The 17,595-nt window shown below is 41.2% G+C and overlaps 1 protein-coding gene across 3 annotated transcripts in view; it reads right to left on the bottom strand.

Moving 5' to 3' along the window:
* ERBB4 (erb-b2 receptor tyrosine kinase 4) overlaps nucleotides 1-17,595 on the bottom strand; it is a 548,792-nt gene that overhangs the window by 368,671 nt on the left and 162,526 nt on the right. The gene's annotated exons all lie outside the window — the stretch shown is intronic.

The raw sequence follows: 17,595 nt of genomic DNA, 5'->3' as shown, positions 1-17,595 counted from the left end.
GGTTATAGTCAAGAAAAGACAAGAGCTCAGAACCCCTCAGGTGATTCTTTAGACACCTACAGCTGCCCACATTCATTTTCACAAGTGAAATTCATGCAGCAAAATAAGTGCTGCTGCCCTGGCCTCCCTGCTTTTTTCCTGAAAACCAACCCTGTGGGCTGGGAAGGAATGTAACATCATCTGGAGTTAACTCAGTCCTCCAGTTTAGGTGGAAGCCTTGTTCCAGCCATAAATCATTCATTAATAAACAGCAGAAAGCAAGGCTACAGACAGACCCTAATCCCTGAAAAGCCTGCTGAGTGCCACGGCTGTGATCCTGGGAGGGCTCTCCCCACACTGTGAATAAAGAGTGTGCAAAACTCTTATTGGAATTACAGCATAGAAACACAGGGCAGCTCCTGCCACACGTGAATGGTCACAGCCCAAAACAGCTCCAAATTTCAGCCAGGGAGGATGTGCCAGCCGAGGAACCCATGCCTCCAGTCATTGTGGAGGTGAAGCTGGCAAGGAGGGAAGGGGAAATGAAATGTCTTTCCTAGCAGGATGGAAAAAAAGTTTAACCTTGACGAGTAAATAAGAAATGCAACTGCCAGAGATTGTTTCAGAAACCTCGAAGCAAATTATCTGAGAAACGTTTCACTGAGCCCCATGCAAGTACTCCATGTGTTTTAAACAGCCAAAGGGTCGCTGTCCTTTTCGGTTTTTTCCCTGGCATTTTTCTTGACCTGGGGCTAAGGCTACTGGTGTCATTTCAGCTGGGGCTTCTCTCTTTTCATGACTCGTCCTGTGCTCATGGGTGGATTTCTTGAAGCTGGCTTGTGACTTCCCTGAGAATCTCCTCTGATGTGAGAGAGGGATGAAATAAACCATGAATGGGGAGAGAGCTGCAAGGCAGAGCTGGGAGAGGCGTCCCCTGGCTGCCATCCCTCCCTCCCTGCTCCTCCTCCCCAAGTCTCACTCACAGCTGGCCCCAGGGGGGTCACACCTGATGCAGGTATGGCTTGCAGAGAGGCTCCATTTATATTCCCAGCCGGCTCACCTGTTTTCTGCAAATTTTGCAGTTACACTGCAGACAGATCAATGCTGTGATTTGCTTCCAGCAGGGTGGTGGGAACTCCCTCCTGGCACTTCCTATTTTTAAACAACTGAACTTGTTTTGTATTTCCTAAACCATATTGATCCACGAGGCTAATGATAGTTTTTCTCAAAGCTCTATTTTGTTCTCTCTGTCACAGAGGGAGCCCTGGAAATTACAATTAGAGATACAGGAAACGATTGAAATCTATTTTACTGCACAAGTCTGCTCCTGCTATGTGCAAAGCAGAACAATAACCACAAATTCAGTTGCTCCCACGTGGAATCACGGATGGATGACCATCCAAGCAATGAAGAGGGCTTATATGGGGTGCAACAGCCACCATACATCTTTAATTTACACCACGTTGTCCATTATATGAAAGAATAATAAAAATAACATGGGCATAATACTACAGTTTGAAGAGACTGAAATATATGCATGGCTCCTCCCCCAAAGTAATTTAATTTTCAGTGTGCCAGTGGAATGAGAAAATCAGTTTTGTTTTTAAAATAATTCCCTATCCTCAGTGGGGAAAAGTCACAGTCCAAGTATCTTGTTAATATAAAGGGCATTTATCAAAATAAACATATCAGAAAGGGATCTCATCTCTGACAGGCAGACCTACAAAATAAAAAAGAAAATCCCACCCAACCTGTGTTAGGAAGTGGCCGAGTCTGACAGAAAGCAGAAGGAATGAGCAGGTTTGGGTCACCAAGAGGCTTTTTGTCATTCCCTCCCAGTACACAACAGTGCTCCTGCCTGCCCAGGGCTTGGTTCCCTGCTGGAAAGGATGACACCAGGTGCCCACTCCTTGTCACCTATATCTGTCAGAAGAAATTGTAATGCTACAATAAAAAAATCACTTTTGGAGAAATAAAAATGAAGAATCATCCCCCCCACCTTGTAAAAAAAAAAAAAAAAAAAGCAAAAAACCTACGAAACAAAAAAACACACCATGTTTTAATTATCTGGACCTAAACCACTGTTTCGCCTCTAAAAAAAAAAAATTTAATTCACATTTCCATAAAATGGTACTGCTGGGAATTAACAAGCTAATAAAAAGGACTTTAAGGATGCATTAAACTTGAGTTGGGGAACTCTCTAGTACTTGCAGCATAAATGCTAATAAAATTATAAATCTGTTATTAACTTTTTACATCCCTTCCAAGTGATAAAGATTTTTTTTTAAAAAAGGCATTAGAAAGGCTAGAGATGTATATTTTACAATGAAAAACCAAGCAGTCCAGACAATACAAAAAGTACTTACACCATATGAATTCTCTGTGCAGCCCTGAAAAAACACACACACACCTGTCTCCCCAGGGCAACCCAGGACTCATATCTCATATATTGTGAAGGGGAAAAAAAAAACAACAAAAAAAATCCATTTCTCCTTTAAAATGTGAACAAAGCAGGATTCCAGCATTGTTTGCCCCAGAGGCTGGACTTCCCCAGGCTTTGATTAGCTGACAATAAGATGTTTATGTCAAGCCCTGGCTGATGGCTCCTCACATTCTCCCAGTACAACTTCCTTGCTGTACTTTACACTCCAACCTGTTCGGTGCACTCATTGTCTCAGCCAGGAACAGCCCCCAGCTAATTGCTACACGTGGCAGGGAAATTAAAAGGATGGTCCCTGGAGACTGCTATGTCTGCTTCCAAATGAATATAATTAGCAGAGAAGGGGAAAAGACTGTAATTGCTTCAGATTTAGTGGTGTAAGGAGGGATTTAGGGATTAATATTTCGGCGAACAACTGAGTCTGCCAGCTCAGTATTTGGGGAATGCAGAGCAATGACAGGCAGAGGAACTTACACAATCGTGCAGGGTGGGACAGAGGTAGGAGCAGAGGGGCTCGCTGGCCAGAGGACCTCCAGGAATTTCCAGGGAGCTGACACAACCAAACACATCGCTGGGAGATGGCAGAAGCAGGTCTGCCTTATCCAGGAGTGAGAAAGAGAAAGAGAAAGAGAAAGAGAAAGAGAAAGAGAGAAAGAGAAAGAGAAAGAGAAAGAGAAAGAGAAAGAGAAAGAGAAAGAGAAAGAGAAAGAGAAAGAGAAAGAGAAAGAGAAAGAGAAAGAGAAAGAGAAAGAGGAGAGAAAGGAGAGAAAGGAGAGAAAAGAAAGAGAAGAAAGAGAAGAGAAAGAGAAGAGAAAGACGAGAAAAGAAAGAGGAGAGAAAGAAGAGAAAAGAAAGAGAAGAAAGAGGAGGAAGAGAAGAGAAAGAAGAGAAGAGAAAGAGAAGAGAAGAGAAGAGAAGAGAAGAGAAGAGAAGAGAAGAGAAGAGAAGAGAAGAGAAGAGAAGAGAAGAGAAGAGAAGAGAAGAGAAGAGAAGAGAAAAAAAAGAGAAGAGAAAAAAAAAAAAGAGAAGAGAACCAAGAGTGTTCTCTCCAGAACTGAAAGGTGCCCATGGTTGGTAGTTGAGGTGGCACAGAGATGGGCACATTCCAAGCTCAGTGCACGGGCACATCCAAAAGTTCTGCTGCAGGATAGAAGCACAGCCGTGGTTCAACTGTCCCCACAAGCTCTTTTACAGACAGGGAATTTTGAGCTGCCTGGGCTTGCAATGCTGGGCTCGTGGCTCATCCCCTTGTGCAGAGTGCCACAGCTGAGGGGCTGTGAGAGAGAGCTCAGCCCCCAGCAGGACCTCCCTCACTGTCTGAGCCACTCGTCCCTTCCCACTCCAACCCACTGCAAGCACTGGCTTTTACTTTCTCATGTATCATGCTGCTGGGAAATAACATTTGGAACATTCTCAGATGAGATAAATGCCTGTTCAGGCACCAGAATAGAGAGTTCTGTTCTCAAAAATCCTTATTAACAGAGTGCTGAGAGCCGTGCAATTTTCAAAACCCACCTCTTGTTTAAGTGAATTAATGGATGCTGAGTAACTGCTCAGTCTGAATTCAGGACTGTGTGCTGAGGTTTTCAGCTTTTGCCCATTACTAAACACAGGGGTACCTTTAATAGGCAGACTCATAGTAGCAGGATAAAGTAGACAAGCAGTTGGAAAAGGAAAGCACAACCCCAAGGAGCTGTGTTCATTTTCTCTGTACTGTCTACCTTGAAATATCATCCTCTTCCACGAGATGTGCTTCATTCATAGCCCTCCATCATCACAGCTTACTGCACAGTCTCCATTAAAAACAGCACTTGCACTTTCTTCAACACAAAAACCAGTTAAATGAGATTATTTTACTCTGCATTTCCCTTGAACTAAAACCCAACCACAGCAGACTTGTTACTCGCCAGGTTTCTGCCTCTGTAAAGCTGTATGTCCGTCACGCAATCTAACTTCAGAACCAAGGGTGCCCCAAGCTATCTGATTTTCTACCTGCTTCACAAAACCCATTTTTTGTCCAGTCCCTCACAGACACAACAGGTGTCATTTCAGAATGCACACTGGGTGTGTTGCCAAGGAAACATGAAACCAAGTGAAACAGGCAATAAACATCCACATGGTTACAAGTCCCCTGGTCCACTGGTCCTTCCTTCACCTTTCCCTCCTTTTCCAAGACAGGGAAAACCTGCTGCCAGTGGGATTCAGTCAAGCATGGATACCTAGAGGTGATCCTCTCTCTCCCCAGCTCTTCAAGAAGGTCTTCAAACTTGCTTTGAGACGAGTTTACATGGAAAAAGCACAAGCAGCACCCACGGAGGACTGAGTGAAATGCACAATGCAGTGCCAGCCTTTCCTGGAGGCAGCATGTTCACCAAAATCTGCAAAGAGCAAGGCTCCTCCACCATGCACCTGGGGGGCTACACAGCTGAGTTTGTAGGGTCTTGGGTATATGACAGGATAAACATTTTTCATCCTTGAATCTTCCTTCAAATTATAGGGATATAGTATCAATCTTATAGGAACATATATATATCTATATATATCTCTTATATATCTATATCTCTTATATGTTATATATCTTACATGTTATATATATCTATGTTTTATATATATATGTTTTATATATATATGTTATATATATATATATATTCACACTTGTGTCATGATCCAGTTATTAAAGTTCTTAGAAATGCCTCTGCCCAAATTAAGGGGCAAACAAGACCATATGCCAGTGACAATAGTATGGGTTTTATTTTATAGCAAAGGAGAGGGAAAAAAAAAACAGAAGATAAAGAAACACAAAATAGGTGGGTGAAAGAAAAATTTAATTTACACTAAGATTCCCTGTGTAACTCCCTGAGAGCAATGGGATTCTGCCCAGCAGTTGCAATGTCACCACCCCCACAGCAGTGAAGCCTGTTGTGCTTTAAGACATTTTAAAAAATCTCTCATCTTCTCCCTTTCCAACAACATCACTGAAAAGTGTCACTCAAGCTCAATTTCTCAATTCAAAATCTTTGTACAAATATACAGCTAAAGAAAGCAACAAAAGCGACATAACTAAGCCAATAAAAGATTGCTTGATCTGTTTTTATGCTGTGTGATTCTAGGTCATGGTAAATCACTGGTTTCTTATTAACAAAAACATACAAAAGCCCAAAAATTACCTCTCTTCTCCTGCCTACTCCCTGCTAGCTGATTGCCCCATCTTGCATTTTTTCAACAAGCTTTAAATAAAGCAGGGTCTAGCCCAAAAGCGTTTGAATAACTAAAGATACCATTATTTTCCCTCCAGACTGAGTAAATGGCAAACCAAATAGTGTTGTGTTTTTTTGGTTTTTTTTAAACCATGCATTACCTACACAGAAATGGTAGATTACAGTTTCAAAGTGCATCAAAAACAGGAGTTACACAACCCTCCTGGCCCTGCAGTAAATAAGGAGTTGGGGTGGGCTCACACTTTTCAGCATCAAGCTTGGAAAACTTGGTGGCTTTTGTGCTGTGGCTGCAGCAGAGAGCACCAGCTCTAAAATCCATTTAAACAGTGACTGCCCACTGTGCCATCTCCTGTGCCACTCACTGCTGTCCTCACAAACAGAAATTAAAAAATAAAACCAAAACCTGACCTCTCTCTGGGATTAAATTAACTGAACAAAATCAGAGCTCCACATTGGTAAATACTAATTGCTCATGGAGGGTGGCATTAAGGAGAATATTTTTTCTGCAATATGCACAAAGTAGATTTTCAGCGTTGTGTGGTTTCAATGCAATGTTTGTTTTACTCTCAAATAAGCAACTACAGGCAGGCAGAATTAAAACAAATCGAAAAGGACAACAAAGAGAACTCTTGATCCCCTCCACAAGTTCTCACTTCACTTGTTACAATGTTTAAATACCTAATGGCTGCTGATTAACTCCCTTCTTTATCACCAGCTGATCAACATGCAGCTCCTACTACATCAAATTACCTTAAAATGATAAAAACCAACAGAGTGTGTTGTTTTCCCCCATTAGAATGTATGAAATCATACTTGAGAGCAGTACCAGAATAACCTGTGGAAGACACAGGAGATGGCTGCTCAGCACAGAGGTTGACAGTGCTCATTTTGATTCCAGTCATGTTCTGAAAAGTCCTTGGGCCAAACTTCTCAAGAGCAAAAAAGTAGTTGGAGCGAGTTTTTCAGACTGACTTCCTTCTCTGTTTTGCTGAAGCAAGACAGGATCTGTTATTACACATATCATTCAGATTTAAGTATTTCCATTAAGTAAATGAGGAATAAATACATTGATGTTAGGAAACTCACTGCAAAACACACAACAACTAAATTTCCTGGTGTTTTCTCTGCAAAGCAGCTGCAGCATTGCACACCTCATTTTGGTACCAAATAAACTGACTGTAACTAATTTAGTTATTATGCTAACTCCTCTATTTTAACTAAATCACAGAAATAGAGAAGGAACACAGCTCAAACTGGATGTTTGCTGGCAGTGCCTTCTGTCAGACTGGAAAGGGAGGGTATTCATGTCAGTGGGATTTTGTGACAAACACATGTTCTTACATAGCTGACAAACACAGAGACATGTTTCAAATTACACTGAGGTTGTGACAAACTAAAAAAAGAGAAAGTAATGCTCAAGACTCCTTCAACTCCCTTGTGGGGTTCAGCAATGCAGTACGCTCTGGGAACACACTTCTGATGTGACAAAGGGACAGCTCTAAAAAAAGAAATAAATCCTTCCACCAGTGATCTTCAAGGCAAAAAATGGAGGGCACTAAACTGTAAAAATGCACTTTTCCTAACATACCAGCTTTCTCTTTTTCTTTCTCTCTCAGGGAAAGAATAGGACCAGCCTGTGCTGTGCCTTGTTTTCACCACAGCACACATGAGACACGTGGCTGGTGTCAAACCCATCCTTGGACATAAAGCCCTGAATTTCCTCTTTTCTTCATTGCTTTGGTATTCCAGAATGAGCAAATGTACCAGATCGATGAACAGCACAGTATTTGAGGACTGGTTTTCTTTAGAGTTTGCAATTCAGTATCAGATGATCTGGCTGACCTGCAGAAACCCACACAGATGCCAACCAAGCATTTTTCCAAGACTGCTGGTTGGGAATCAGAACCAGAGCACAGTTACTGCCATACCTTCCCTGTTTCTAAGCCCATCTGATGAAAAGCATATAACCATGGAGATTTTTTAATATAGCCACAGAGAAGTGTTGTGGACATTGCACAGCACACACTGGCACAATCCTAAGGTCTTAGGGACAGCTACCTATGTCTTTTTTTAATAAACACTGGCTATCTTAGGAGAAAATTTTAAATTAACCTAAGATGTTGTTTACAGGCAGCCATTACACTTTTATTTCCCCAGGCTTGTGATTTAATTGACTGTCACCTACAGACCTCATTAGACGAGGCACAAAAAGCTCCATCACAGCTCCTGTGCTGCCACTTCTGCAAGTCACAGCTCAGGTGACAACAAAGTCCAGGATCACTAAACCCAGGCCAGTTTTAACCTGAGTTACAGCAGACACACCATGGGAAGCAGCCTGGAGTGCCAGACAAAACTTTTCCTAGGAGCTCTGCTGCTCCCAGACTTACAGCTTGCTCAGTCTCTGGATAATTTCCCCAGATTGCCAAGTCCACCTCAGCCTCCACAACCACTTAGGCAAAAGGAAAGCAGAGGAACAGAAACCAGTGAGAGCACAGATGACACAGGAATTGTGAATTGTGCCAAGATGTTTGCAACACAGAGTCCTCATCCCTCAGTCATCCTGACTCTGAGCTGGTCCTTGTCTCCTGATATGCTGCCTTTGGTGTCCCAGCCAGGTTATTTTGGCAGGCCTGGCTCTGGCTCAATGCCAAGGCATCACACAGCCCCAAGATCAAGGCACAATGATAACTGCTTTCCTGCCATGCAGTACCAGTTGAAAAAATACACACACAGACAGAATTTCTGCCTTTTTCCTACACACACATGCCCACATAGATCCCACGTGAGACTTTGTGTAGATTATTAAAGGCTTTGCCTCCTGTTTTGCTTTTTTAAACTCATTTTTTTAGTGAAAACAGCGTCCTCTAAGTCAACACTTTGGCCAAAAGCAGCCAACTGCACAATTCTTGCCAATTTCTTTTTTGTTTTCAACGACATTCTTCAGACATTACCTTGCTAAATGTGACATTCAGTCCCACTTACTGAATACTACAGTTAAAGAGCTGCTGAACTCAAAGACCAGGCGTTAAATGGGAAAGTTCACTTCTTCCCAAGTATAAATAACTCTCCCCACACACCTCTCCTGTGAGAGATGTTCTAACACATTAAAACCCAAAGAAAAATTAAAAGTATCATCAGTTTCAACACCAGCATCATCTGCTCAACATGGAGGGAAGAAAAATTAGATGTAAAATTCAAACAGACACGCTGTATTAGACACTGAAATTATTCCTGCAATGCCAGGCCTGGCAGAAAACACACTGCTGGCTCTTAGTCCTCTCAGTTTGCAAGCTTAGAAATTAATTGATAATAGACTGAGAAAGGTAATAGGTAATTAAAGACATATCTGTAAATTCTTTAAAATATTTTAATACGTTTAAAGCAGCAGCTAGGCAATCTATGTTGCACATCTTCTTTACTGTGTTCTTATTGTATTCTTATTATTCTTTAAAAGTGGAGAGGGGTAAGGGTAGAAGGTGAGAGGTGGTGTCAGGGCAAGCAGTCGAGGTGCTGATATCTGGTGTTTTACAAGTCCATTTCTAATCATTCCATTTGTGCACTTTGCACCAAGAACAGCAACTGGATTTGATCTGTGGCACTCTGGGGGTCAGTGCTTAAGGGCTGCCCAAGTGCTGGGAGCTTCCCATCCAAGGTCCTGAGCATGATGCTTCCAAGCTGGGTCTCCCCAGGGAGCCATAAACTCCTTTTTTTCCTCCATAATCACCAATAAACCACTGCACCAAAATGCTGGGACAATAACGAGCCACTTGCAGGCCCCCATTCTTTGCTTAAGGCTGGCCAGACTTACTTCAACAAAGACCAAACATCCACTTGGAACATCACAGGTTGAAGCCAGGGAATTTCTTAGGGAAATGACAAGCTGTGCAGTACCAGGGAAGAAAAACTCCATTAAAAGCTGCTCTATCAGACAAGCCAGAAACTGGAACTCCAGTCCCTTCTATCCCAGGTTACAAAAGCACATTTACATCCCAAATGTCTTGTGGAAAATCTGACAGCTCCACAAAGTATTTAAACTCAGACAAAATGACAGCTAAAGAGACTTCTAACTACACAAGCTTGGGGAACTTTTGAAGGGCTTATGAGAGGTTGCAAAAGAGACAGAAGAAAGCTTTATGACTCGGAGGGATGACATCTACAGCTTTTCTGATCCCTCAAAGTACAAGACGAGGTGTCTTTTCAGAAGTGACCAAATCAGCAGCCTAGCTTAACCCATCAGCCAGAAGCACCGGGTTTTTAACCTGACAAGTGGCAATGCTTTATTTGACTGATGTTGGGCTTTACCTCCGGGTTTTGGCAGAACGCAGATTAAATAAATCTTGACTCCATCTCGAGTTCATTGCAGCTAATGACTTTGAACTTAAGGGTCTGTTAACACTAAATCGCTGTCGTTATGCAATCATGCTAAATTACCAGGGGAAGCAGAATGCACCTCAAAAGAAAGAACTGCACCAGTTTGTGCCAAGGAAACGGGACATCAGTGAATATTGTTGGACTGTTCTCTGCCACACCAGGTTTCTGGCCCAGACAAACATTAGTTTCTCATCTACTTGTTGTGATCTCCTGCCAATATAAATCCAGCCAAACTGGCTCCATCTAATTCTCACTCAATATGCCCTTGCAGAAACAAACACATAAAACTGAAATCTTTATCAAGTAGAAGCCCTGCATAATGCAGAGCAGCTCTGCTCCTTACTTGCTTGAGGTAGTTATCACACCCTTTTTGATACTTGCCTTTTATCATCAATTTTAGAGGCTCTGCTTATAGAGGAAGGACTGATGAAGTAAGGAAAAGCTGAACAGATTCTCTAAAACAGCCATAATCACTTGAATTCCCTGGAATCTGGATTTTTGTAAGATGGCATGAAGAGAGCCTCATTCAAGACACCAGAAATGCTGCCTTTTTTTCCTCTCTGAAATGAAGGTTTCACGCACAGGTCTTAGAAGAAGTTGAAAATCTTGTGGGTCAGGAGAGGAACAAAGCATATTTTGCTCTCTCCTGAGTGCAGCTGGACAGGCAGCATCACATGATTTCCTCAAAATAACGTTCAAGAGAAACACAGCACAAGAAACACCATGCACAAAGCTGAAAAAGCTCAGTCAATGTCTAAAATGCATCTCCAGGACATTGGTACAATTGTACTGCAGTATTATATGTGCAAAACACTAAATGAAAGTAAATGTATCAATCAGTTGCAAACCCACAGAGCTCAACTGTGGATGCACTGAGTGAAGTGCAAAGGCTGAGCTTTAGGTGAGATTACACAAGTCTCACTCTCCCCAGCTCAACTGTGTTTTCCTCGAGCTGAATTCCTAGATTATGAGAAATAATATTGAAGCCTTGTCCATGCCACTGAATAACACAGGCTTTATTTTCATTATTCTTTGTTAAACAGACTTATGACCAAAAGGTTTCCATCATTAAAAAGAGTAACAAATGAATCTTTTGTGGTTAAACAATCTGGCCACAAGAAGAGGCAACTGCAAGTTAAATAAAATTACTTCCACATGCTCTTTTAGATCTATTTTTCCCTTCGTGTTTTAAAAAATAGATTAGGCTTGAGTTTACATTCTTTGTCTTATTTAATCCTCCCAGAGCACGTAGAATTGGCAGCACACAAATAACCCCATGTGTGGCAACATCCATTTGTGTTACTTCTTCAATTATCCTGAGACCACAGCAAGGATTTGGGGAACTCAGATGCCTTTTTCGAAACCACCACCCATGTATGTAATTTAACTAAAATGGCAGCAAGCATTCCTCCTCACACAAGCCTTAACTTGTGTGAAGTCAATAAATATTTGCTTCCAATTTCTTGTAGGTGGGTGAGTGTTTGCTTCTTCCTGCATGGACACATTCAGGATGCTTTTTGCTGTGTTCTCACTCAAGTTTGGGAAAGACTGGATCCACATCCATCATTCCTCTTGCCTGCAAGCTGCAGCCCAATATTTTGACAGAAAACACAGCAGTGTTACATCACCTGTTGTGCCATCACACTTCCATCTATTCCAACACCTCCAGTAACCATGGCAGATCACCACTCACAGGGAATTTTTCTGCTGGGTGACTTTGCTCTCAGTGCTGTGGCATTGTTGGTGAGTGGGTTTAAGACATCCTGGGACATGGTGGGACACGTGTTACCACACTGCTTTCTGTTTGTGGAGCTGCAAACACAATTCGTCTGCTGGAGTAACGCTTGGAAGGCTTCCTGAAAAAATCTAACAGCAATTAAGCTAATTTTACCCCTGCCAAGCAGATGCCAGAAATTAAAACTTGCAAGAATGACAGACTCGTACGATAGCTAAAGACAGAAGAAAATTGCAAGATCCAAGATTATGATTCTCTTGCCTGTATAGAAGTGATTGTAATTATTGTTTGGTTCTCAACTATTCTGGGGCAGGCATCAAGGAAAGACATCTATCAAGACATTTGGATTCGTTTAGGCACCCTGCTCAAAGGGGTAATAAACGCTGGGCTAAAAATACCATTGACATTTCAATATTAATAAAGATGTGCGCTCAAGTATCACTGTAGTGATCCTCCTGCAGTAGCTTTGCCACGGCTCTGCTGACAGCTGGCTTGCCTTTACCTTCCAGCTTTCCTGAAGGTGATCTGCACACTGGTGTAAGTCTGAGCCTCTGGCTAGCAAAAATCACCACTCCAGCCAATCCCCAAGTAGAGAAGCATCTTAACTTTCCCGTTCCCACAGCCTGTTCTTTACATTAGTAATGTCCTAGTTTATAAGAAATTAAAAACTGATTTAACAAGAAGTTAAAGTGGCTGCTAACAAGCTCGAGATTGCATGAGAGAAAGCAAAGATCCCAGTTCTATATGGTGCTGAAAACCATTTCCAAAAGCATCTCTGTTTTATTCAGCTTTCCCCGAGCTTAGAGGGAGCAGTTGGAGGACACTAGAGAAACTAATTTGAATACACATTCCTTGAGTGCTACACGCTATTAAAAAGACCTGCAAACAACCTCTTAAAAATTTAATTTCGCCGAGTCCTCTCACAATACTGGCCAGCACTCAGCAAATAACAAATACAGACACAAATACTCAGCAGACCTGTCTTGCAGCATTGAAAATGGGAAAACCTATTTTCACAGCTCCTCATCTTTGCCAGCTCCGCAGGGTGCACAGGAGAGCAGGACAGACCTGACCCACCTGGGATGAAGCATCTCCTCTAAGGAGGAGTAGAAACAGAGTAGAAATAGAGTAGAAATAGAGTACAAATCTCACTCCTCCCTTCCTGGCTCCCATCACTTTGGCACGATGATTGTTAGGAAATAATCTACGCGGAGCTCGCCACTGCCACGGTGTCACTTGTCCCCTACATTGCTGCCCTAATGAAGAAACCCCTGGACTTAACTCAGATGGAAGAGTTTCTAGAGCAGGGCTGACAAAAGCACATTTATTCACCGACACCTTATTTCAATCCCTGCGTTTCACAAATTCTCTGTAATCACGGACGCGGGCGGGTTTCGGCTGCCGCTCTCTCCTAGAGTTGGGAGCATATTAATAAAAATAAATAAGCCTGGCTTGCTGAAGGAGTTTTAAAGAGGTGGATGTCCAATTAAATTCCCAGGCCCCTTTGAAAATCCCAGCATTTTTCACTGTCAGATGCCATTAGAATAAGAAAGGTCACGGGCAAAGAGGATCTTTTGTAATTCTCTGTGAAGAGCACAGGCTGCAAGCAGACAGCATCAGGGGACACAGCAATGAATGCTGCCCAACAGGAATTCAAAGTTGGCTTTGCCAAAAATACACTCCATTTTTGGTTATACGTTAGGTGGAGAGAACAGGGAAATTTGTTGGTATGTGCTTGAAAACTTTTTCCTAGCTACTGTTCAGAACCAGAGCAGCAGAGGTTGTACTTTAACTCTGGTATTAAGGAGCAGAAAGAGAGCACCATTTCACACCTGGACTCCAGGACAAGGGTGGAAACACAGACAGGAAGACAGATGTTTTGTGTTCCAACAACTCCGAGAAATGCTTCCTGCAACCTGATCAGCAAAGCCCTGTGGGCTGCTTTCATGCTGTGGATCCATCTAGAAGGTTAAGTGAGAAAAAATCAGCTGCAGAAACATTACACACCAGTGCACTCTCACCGTGCAGCTTCCGAGGAGGATTATCCCAGGCCAAACAAACAAAAGGAGAGAATCCCATTAGTAGCTGAAAACCCAGGGCCTTGGCGTGGGTGTCATTTGCATACATTACAATTGCACAGTGTTTAAAAACTGCAAATTGGATTTCGTTTTCCCCTGGCTACCTGCCCATTTTTCTTTAAATTGATTTATTAATGTCCACTGTTGCTTTGCAGTTTTATCCTTTTAGCAATAATAGATGTAATATATCACAAAACCAAATTTTTAAGAGTACATCATTAGAGTGATGTAGCACTGGTAATAAACCCCTTCACACTTGGATGAACTTAAATCAGTTTCTCTTTATTGATTTTTGGTCATAACATAATTTTAAAGTTCAACTTAGTTAATAAAAAAAAGATTTGCGCTGCTGTTGTGTGGAAAACACCGGTGCTGTAAGTTTTCATGTCATCTGTTGCAAAGGCTCTCGTGGTTTTATATATTCCCTCAGAAGGTGGCTAGGCATTATATAGCCTGTCTTATCTTCTCTGCTGACCTGCATTTATCTGTCTGTTTTTATTGCCACACCACTCACCACACAATAGATCTTTACCCAGCCATCATCCATCCCGGCACACACAGTCACTTCATCTTCCCTGCAGCTTTTTGAGTAATGGTCATTTGCATTTTACCAAACTCTCCTTACTTCAAGGGGGTTCTGCGTTGACAACACCATTTGTGTGACTGTGATTTTTACTGTCTTCCAGCAGAAAAGCAGTAATTCACCTTTTCTACTTGTTTTTGGTTTTTTTTAAGTATATTTTAAAAGTGTATTTGCATGCTTGTTCTTTCATGTTTGGGGTTTTTTTAGTACACTTTTTAACTTTGTGATTCTAGAAGATTAATGACAGCTGAGCTTAGGGATTTATTGGTTGGAACTGCCTGATAAGGAAGCACATGATTGAGTTGGGTAAATAATTACTCATGTCCTCTTCTCCTGCCCCCCAGGAAGGCAGGATAATGGTTATGGTACAGACTAAAGATGTGGCTTCACTGCCATCACATCTCCAGAGGGCAGGGTCGATGTTCCTGCTCCTTTGGCTACCAGCACATCTCTGTAGCATGAGGACCAAAAGCAAGGGCCAAACCCAACAAAAAACAGGGTAAGGTGTCACCCTCTGAGGAACATTTTCTTACAGTCCCATCTAATTCTAGAAATAAAAGACATGACAACCGACAAATTCTCAACCTGCAAGACTGGGTGCCAAAATACCACCCAAGTATTTTATTTAATTGCTTTTCCTTTTCTCTCATTTTATCTCCACAATGATCTCCTACAGACATAAAAAAGAAGGTGACTGGTCCTGGGAGAGTTTATAATATTGGAGAAGGCTGATAAAATACAGAGTGGTTGGAAAGAAAGGTAGGTGAGGCTGCACCCCTAGATCAGTTCTAGAAGATGCTGTGGTGCAAACTTATCTGTCCAACAGCTACCCTAATCCAACACAGCCTACAGATATCATTGGCTCCTTCCAGAAACTTCAAAGAAATGCACAAAAATGAGATCACTTGGAACTGGTGGCCAATAAGGAGCCTCTATGATTAATGGAGAGAACAGTTTGCTTCTGTCCCAGACAGTGAATTAGTCACACACACACATTCAACAAGGAATTTAGGGCTAGTCAAATCTGTATTTAGTGGCTCATCACGGATAAAATTTGTGTTCCTAAAAACCAAAGACATGAATAGGTGAATCACAGCATAAATCTTACATGCTGACCACCAAAAAACATTATTCTTGTAGCAACAAGGAAATTCCTACTTCAATCCATTATCATTGGCTTTGACTCAAGAGGAGCAGTTCATTCCCCAGCAAGCAGTTATTTCTGGTTTTCTTTTGCTAAAAGGGCTGTTTGTGTATGTTCTTAATAAAAACATGCCCTTGCATCCACCACACTGAACAGCTGCAGGTAGGATTTGATTCACACCAGTCTACCCACTGACACACTGGGAAAGCAAAATACATAAAGCAAGACACGTTTTTATGACTAAGTTGCCTTGACTGGTCAAAGACAAGAAAAAAAGAGAGAGGCTTTAAGTTTTATCATTTTCATTCCCAGTCTGTTTTATTTTTTTTCTTTTTTTTCTTTTTTTTTTCTTTTTATTCTTTTTCTTTTAATGGATTTAAGATTCATTCCTCTAGCTCTGTCCTGGAAAATTAGCATCAGTAGCACAGCCCCATTCCTTCTCATTCTATTGCAAGCCAGCTGCTAATGAGGAAATCCATAACCTTTTTACAACAGATGCTGTGAAATATTCTTTCTTGAAATGTAATGGTGTATTGATTTTTAATTTCAAAATATGCAAACATGACATTTGCAATAGTGACTCTATATAAACAAAAGCTGTATTCTTTTTTTTTTTTACTTTTCGATCTGTAACACATTTTGTAAGCATTTGCCATCAATAAGGAGGCAAAAAAACCCCAACCCTCACCATGAGGGGTTCCTTGCCTGTAAAAATAGTTCAGTTATGGATTTCACCCTGAATAAAACCTCTCATAAAATGCCAATGTAAACAGCTGCATGTAATGAACTTGTGAAATTTCAAGGTTAATTTAATGCCATGGTAATACAGGTATTTCCAATAGGGCAGTACCTCTACCTTGACTCTACATTTCCTGTATAATCCTATAGTATTTCTCAGGCTCCCAACCTCCCTTACTGGCTCCATGTCCCTGTCTTCTCTTCCTTTGCTAGGGTAATGGTGGAAATACCAAAACAGATTCATCACTTGTACAAATAAGATTTAAGAAATAGATGTTTTCTGTCTGTAAAAGTAATTCTTATTCCTGATTCAGTGAGAAACTGGGAAAGTAAAAAATGTGTAGTGCATCCACTTTCTCTCACAGGTCCTTGCAACTGGGGAGGAGGAGACCAGAGTAATCACTACTGCCACAGCAATACCTTTTCAATTAAAAAAAAATGCATTAGATGCTATCTGGATTTCTTAGGAACAATCATGATTAGCTGTCCCTGCCTGTTTAGGAGAGGCAAGTATTTAAATTGCTTTTTGAGTTCCCTCAAAATTTTAAATGACTGAGCCCTTCTTCTATTCCTCATATACATACAAATTTTACATTTTATTTATATTTAAATAATATGTAATTAGTGGTGGGAAAACCAGCTCTGCACTATGGACAGATGGAGAAAATAACCATAGGGCACATGTCCATCTTCAGCTTTACTGACTTCAGTGGAAAGACATTGACTCACACCAGTTGAGACTCTGGTCTTACATTTAGTTTTGAATTTATTACTAATATACTCAAAATATCATCCTGGAATTGATGTCCTACAATAAAATATAATCCTAAGAGTGCACACACTGAGTGTCAAGGAGAGGGAAACAAAGCACATCTTGCATAGACTTATGCCATGTTCATAATCGTTATCTTAATTTTTAAGCAATTCAAAAGGAAAAAAATTGCTGAATATTTCTTGGGATGCACCCTATAATCTTGCAACATATTTAGAATAGGAAATCAAAGCAGAGCTAAACTACCAATTGTGTCAGCAAAAACAGCCTTTCATGGCAAAATGACAATTTTCTGTCTTTGAAATCAGGCAAGAATGAAAAGTGGTTTGCTCTTTTATTGTGCAAACCAGCAAAAATACATTCCTCCTGCAAGATTTTTCCAAATTAAATATGTTTTTTTTTTTTTTACTGTAAGCCTCTATGAGATCAGTCATTTGGTAGAAAAAGATTTTAAAAAAAAGCACTTAACTAGACAAAGACAAATAATCAAGCCATCAGCATTTTGAGCAGCCACAGGTTTATCCAAATATTTAGCGA

Source organism: Sturnus vulgaris, chromosome 7 (assembly GCF_052056855.1).
Source record: "Sturnus vulgaris isolate bStuVul1 chromosome 7, bStuVul1.hap1, whole genome shotgun sequence".
In the NCBI taxonomy this organism is placed as follows: Eukaryota; Metazoa; Chordata; class Aves; order Passeriformes; family Sturnidae; genus Sturnus; species Sturnus vulgaris.
This window is presented reverse-complemented; position numbering and strand designations above follow the sequence as displayed.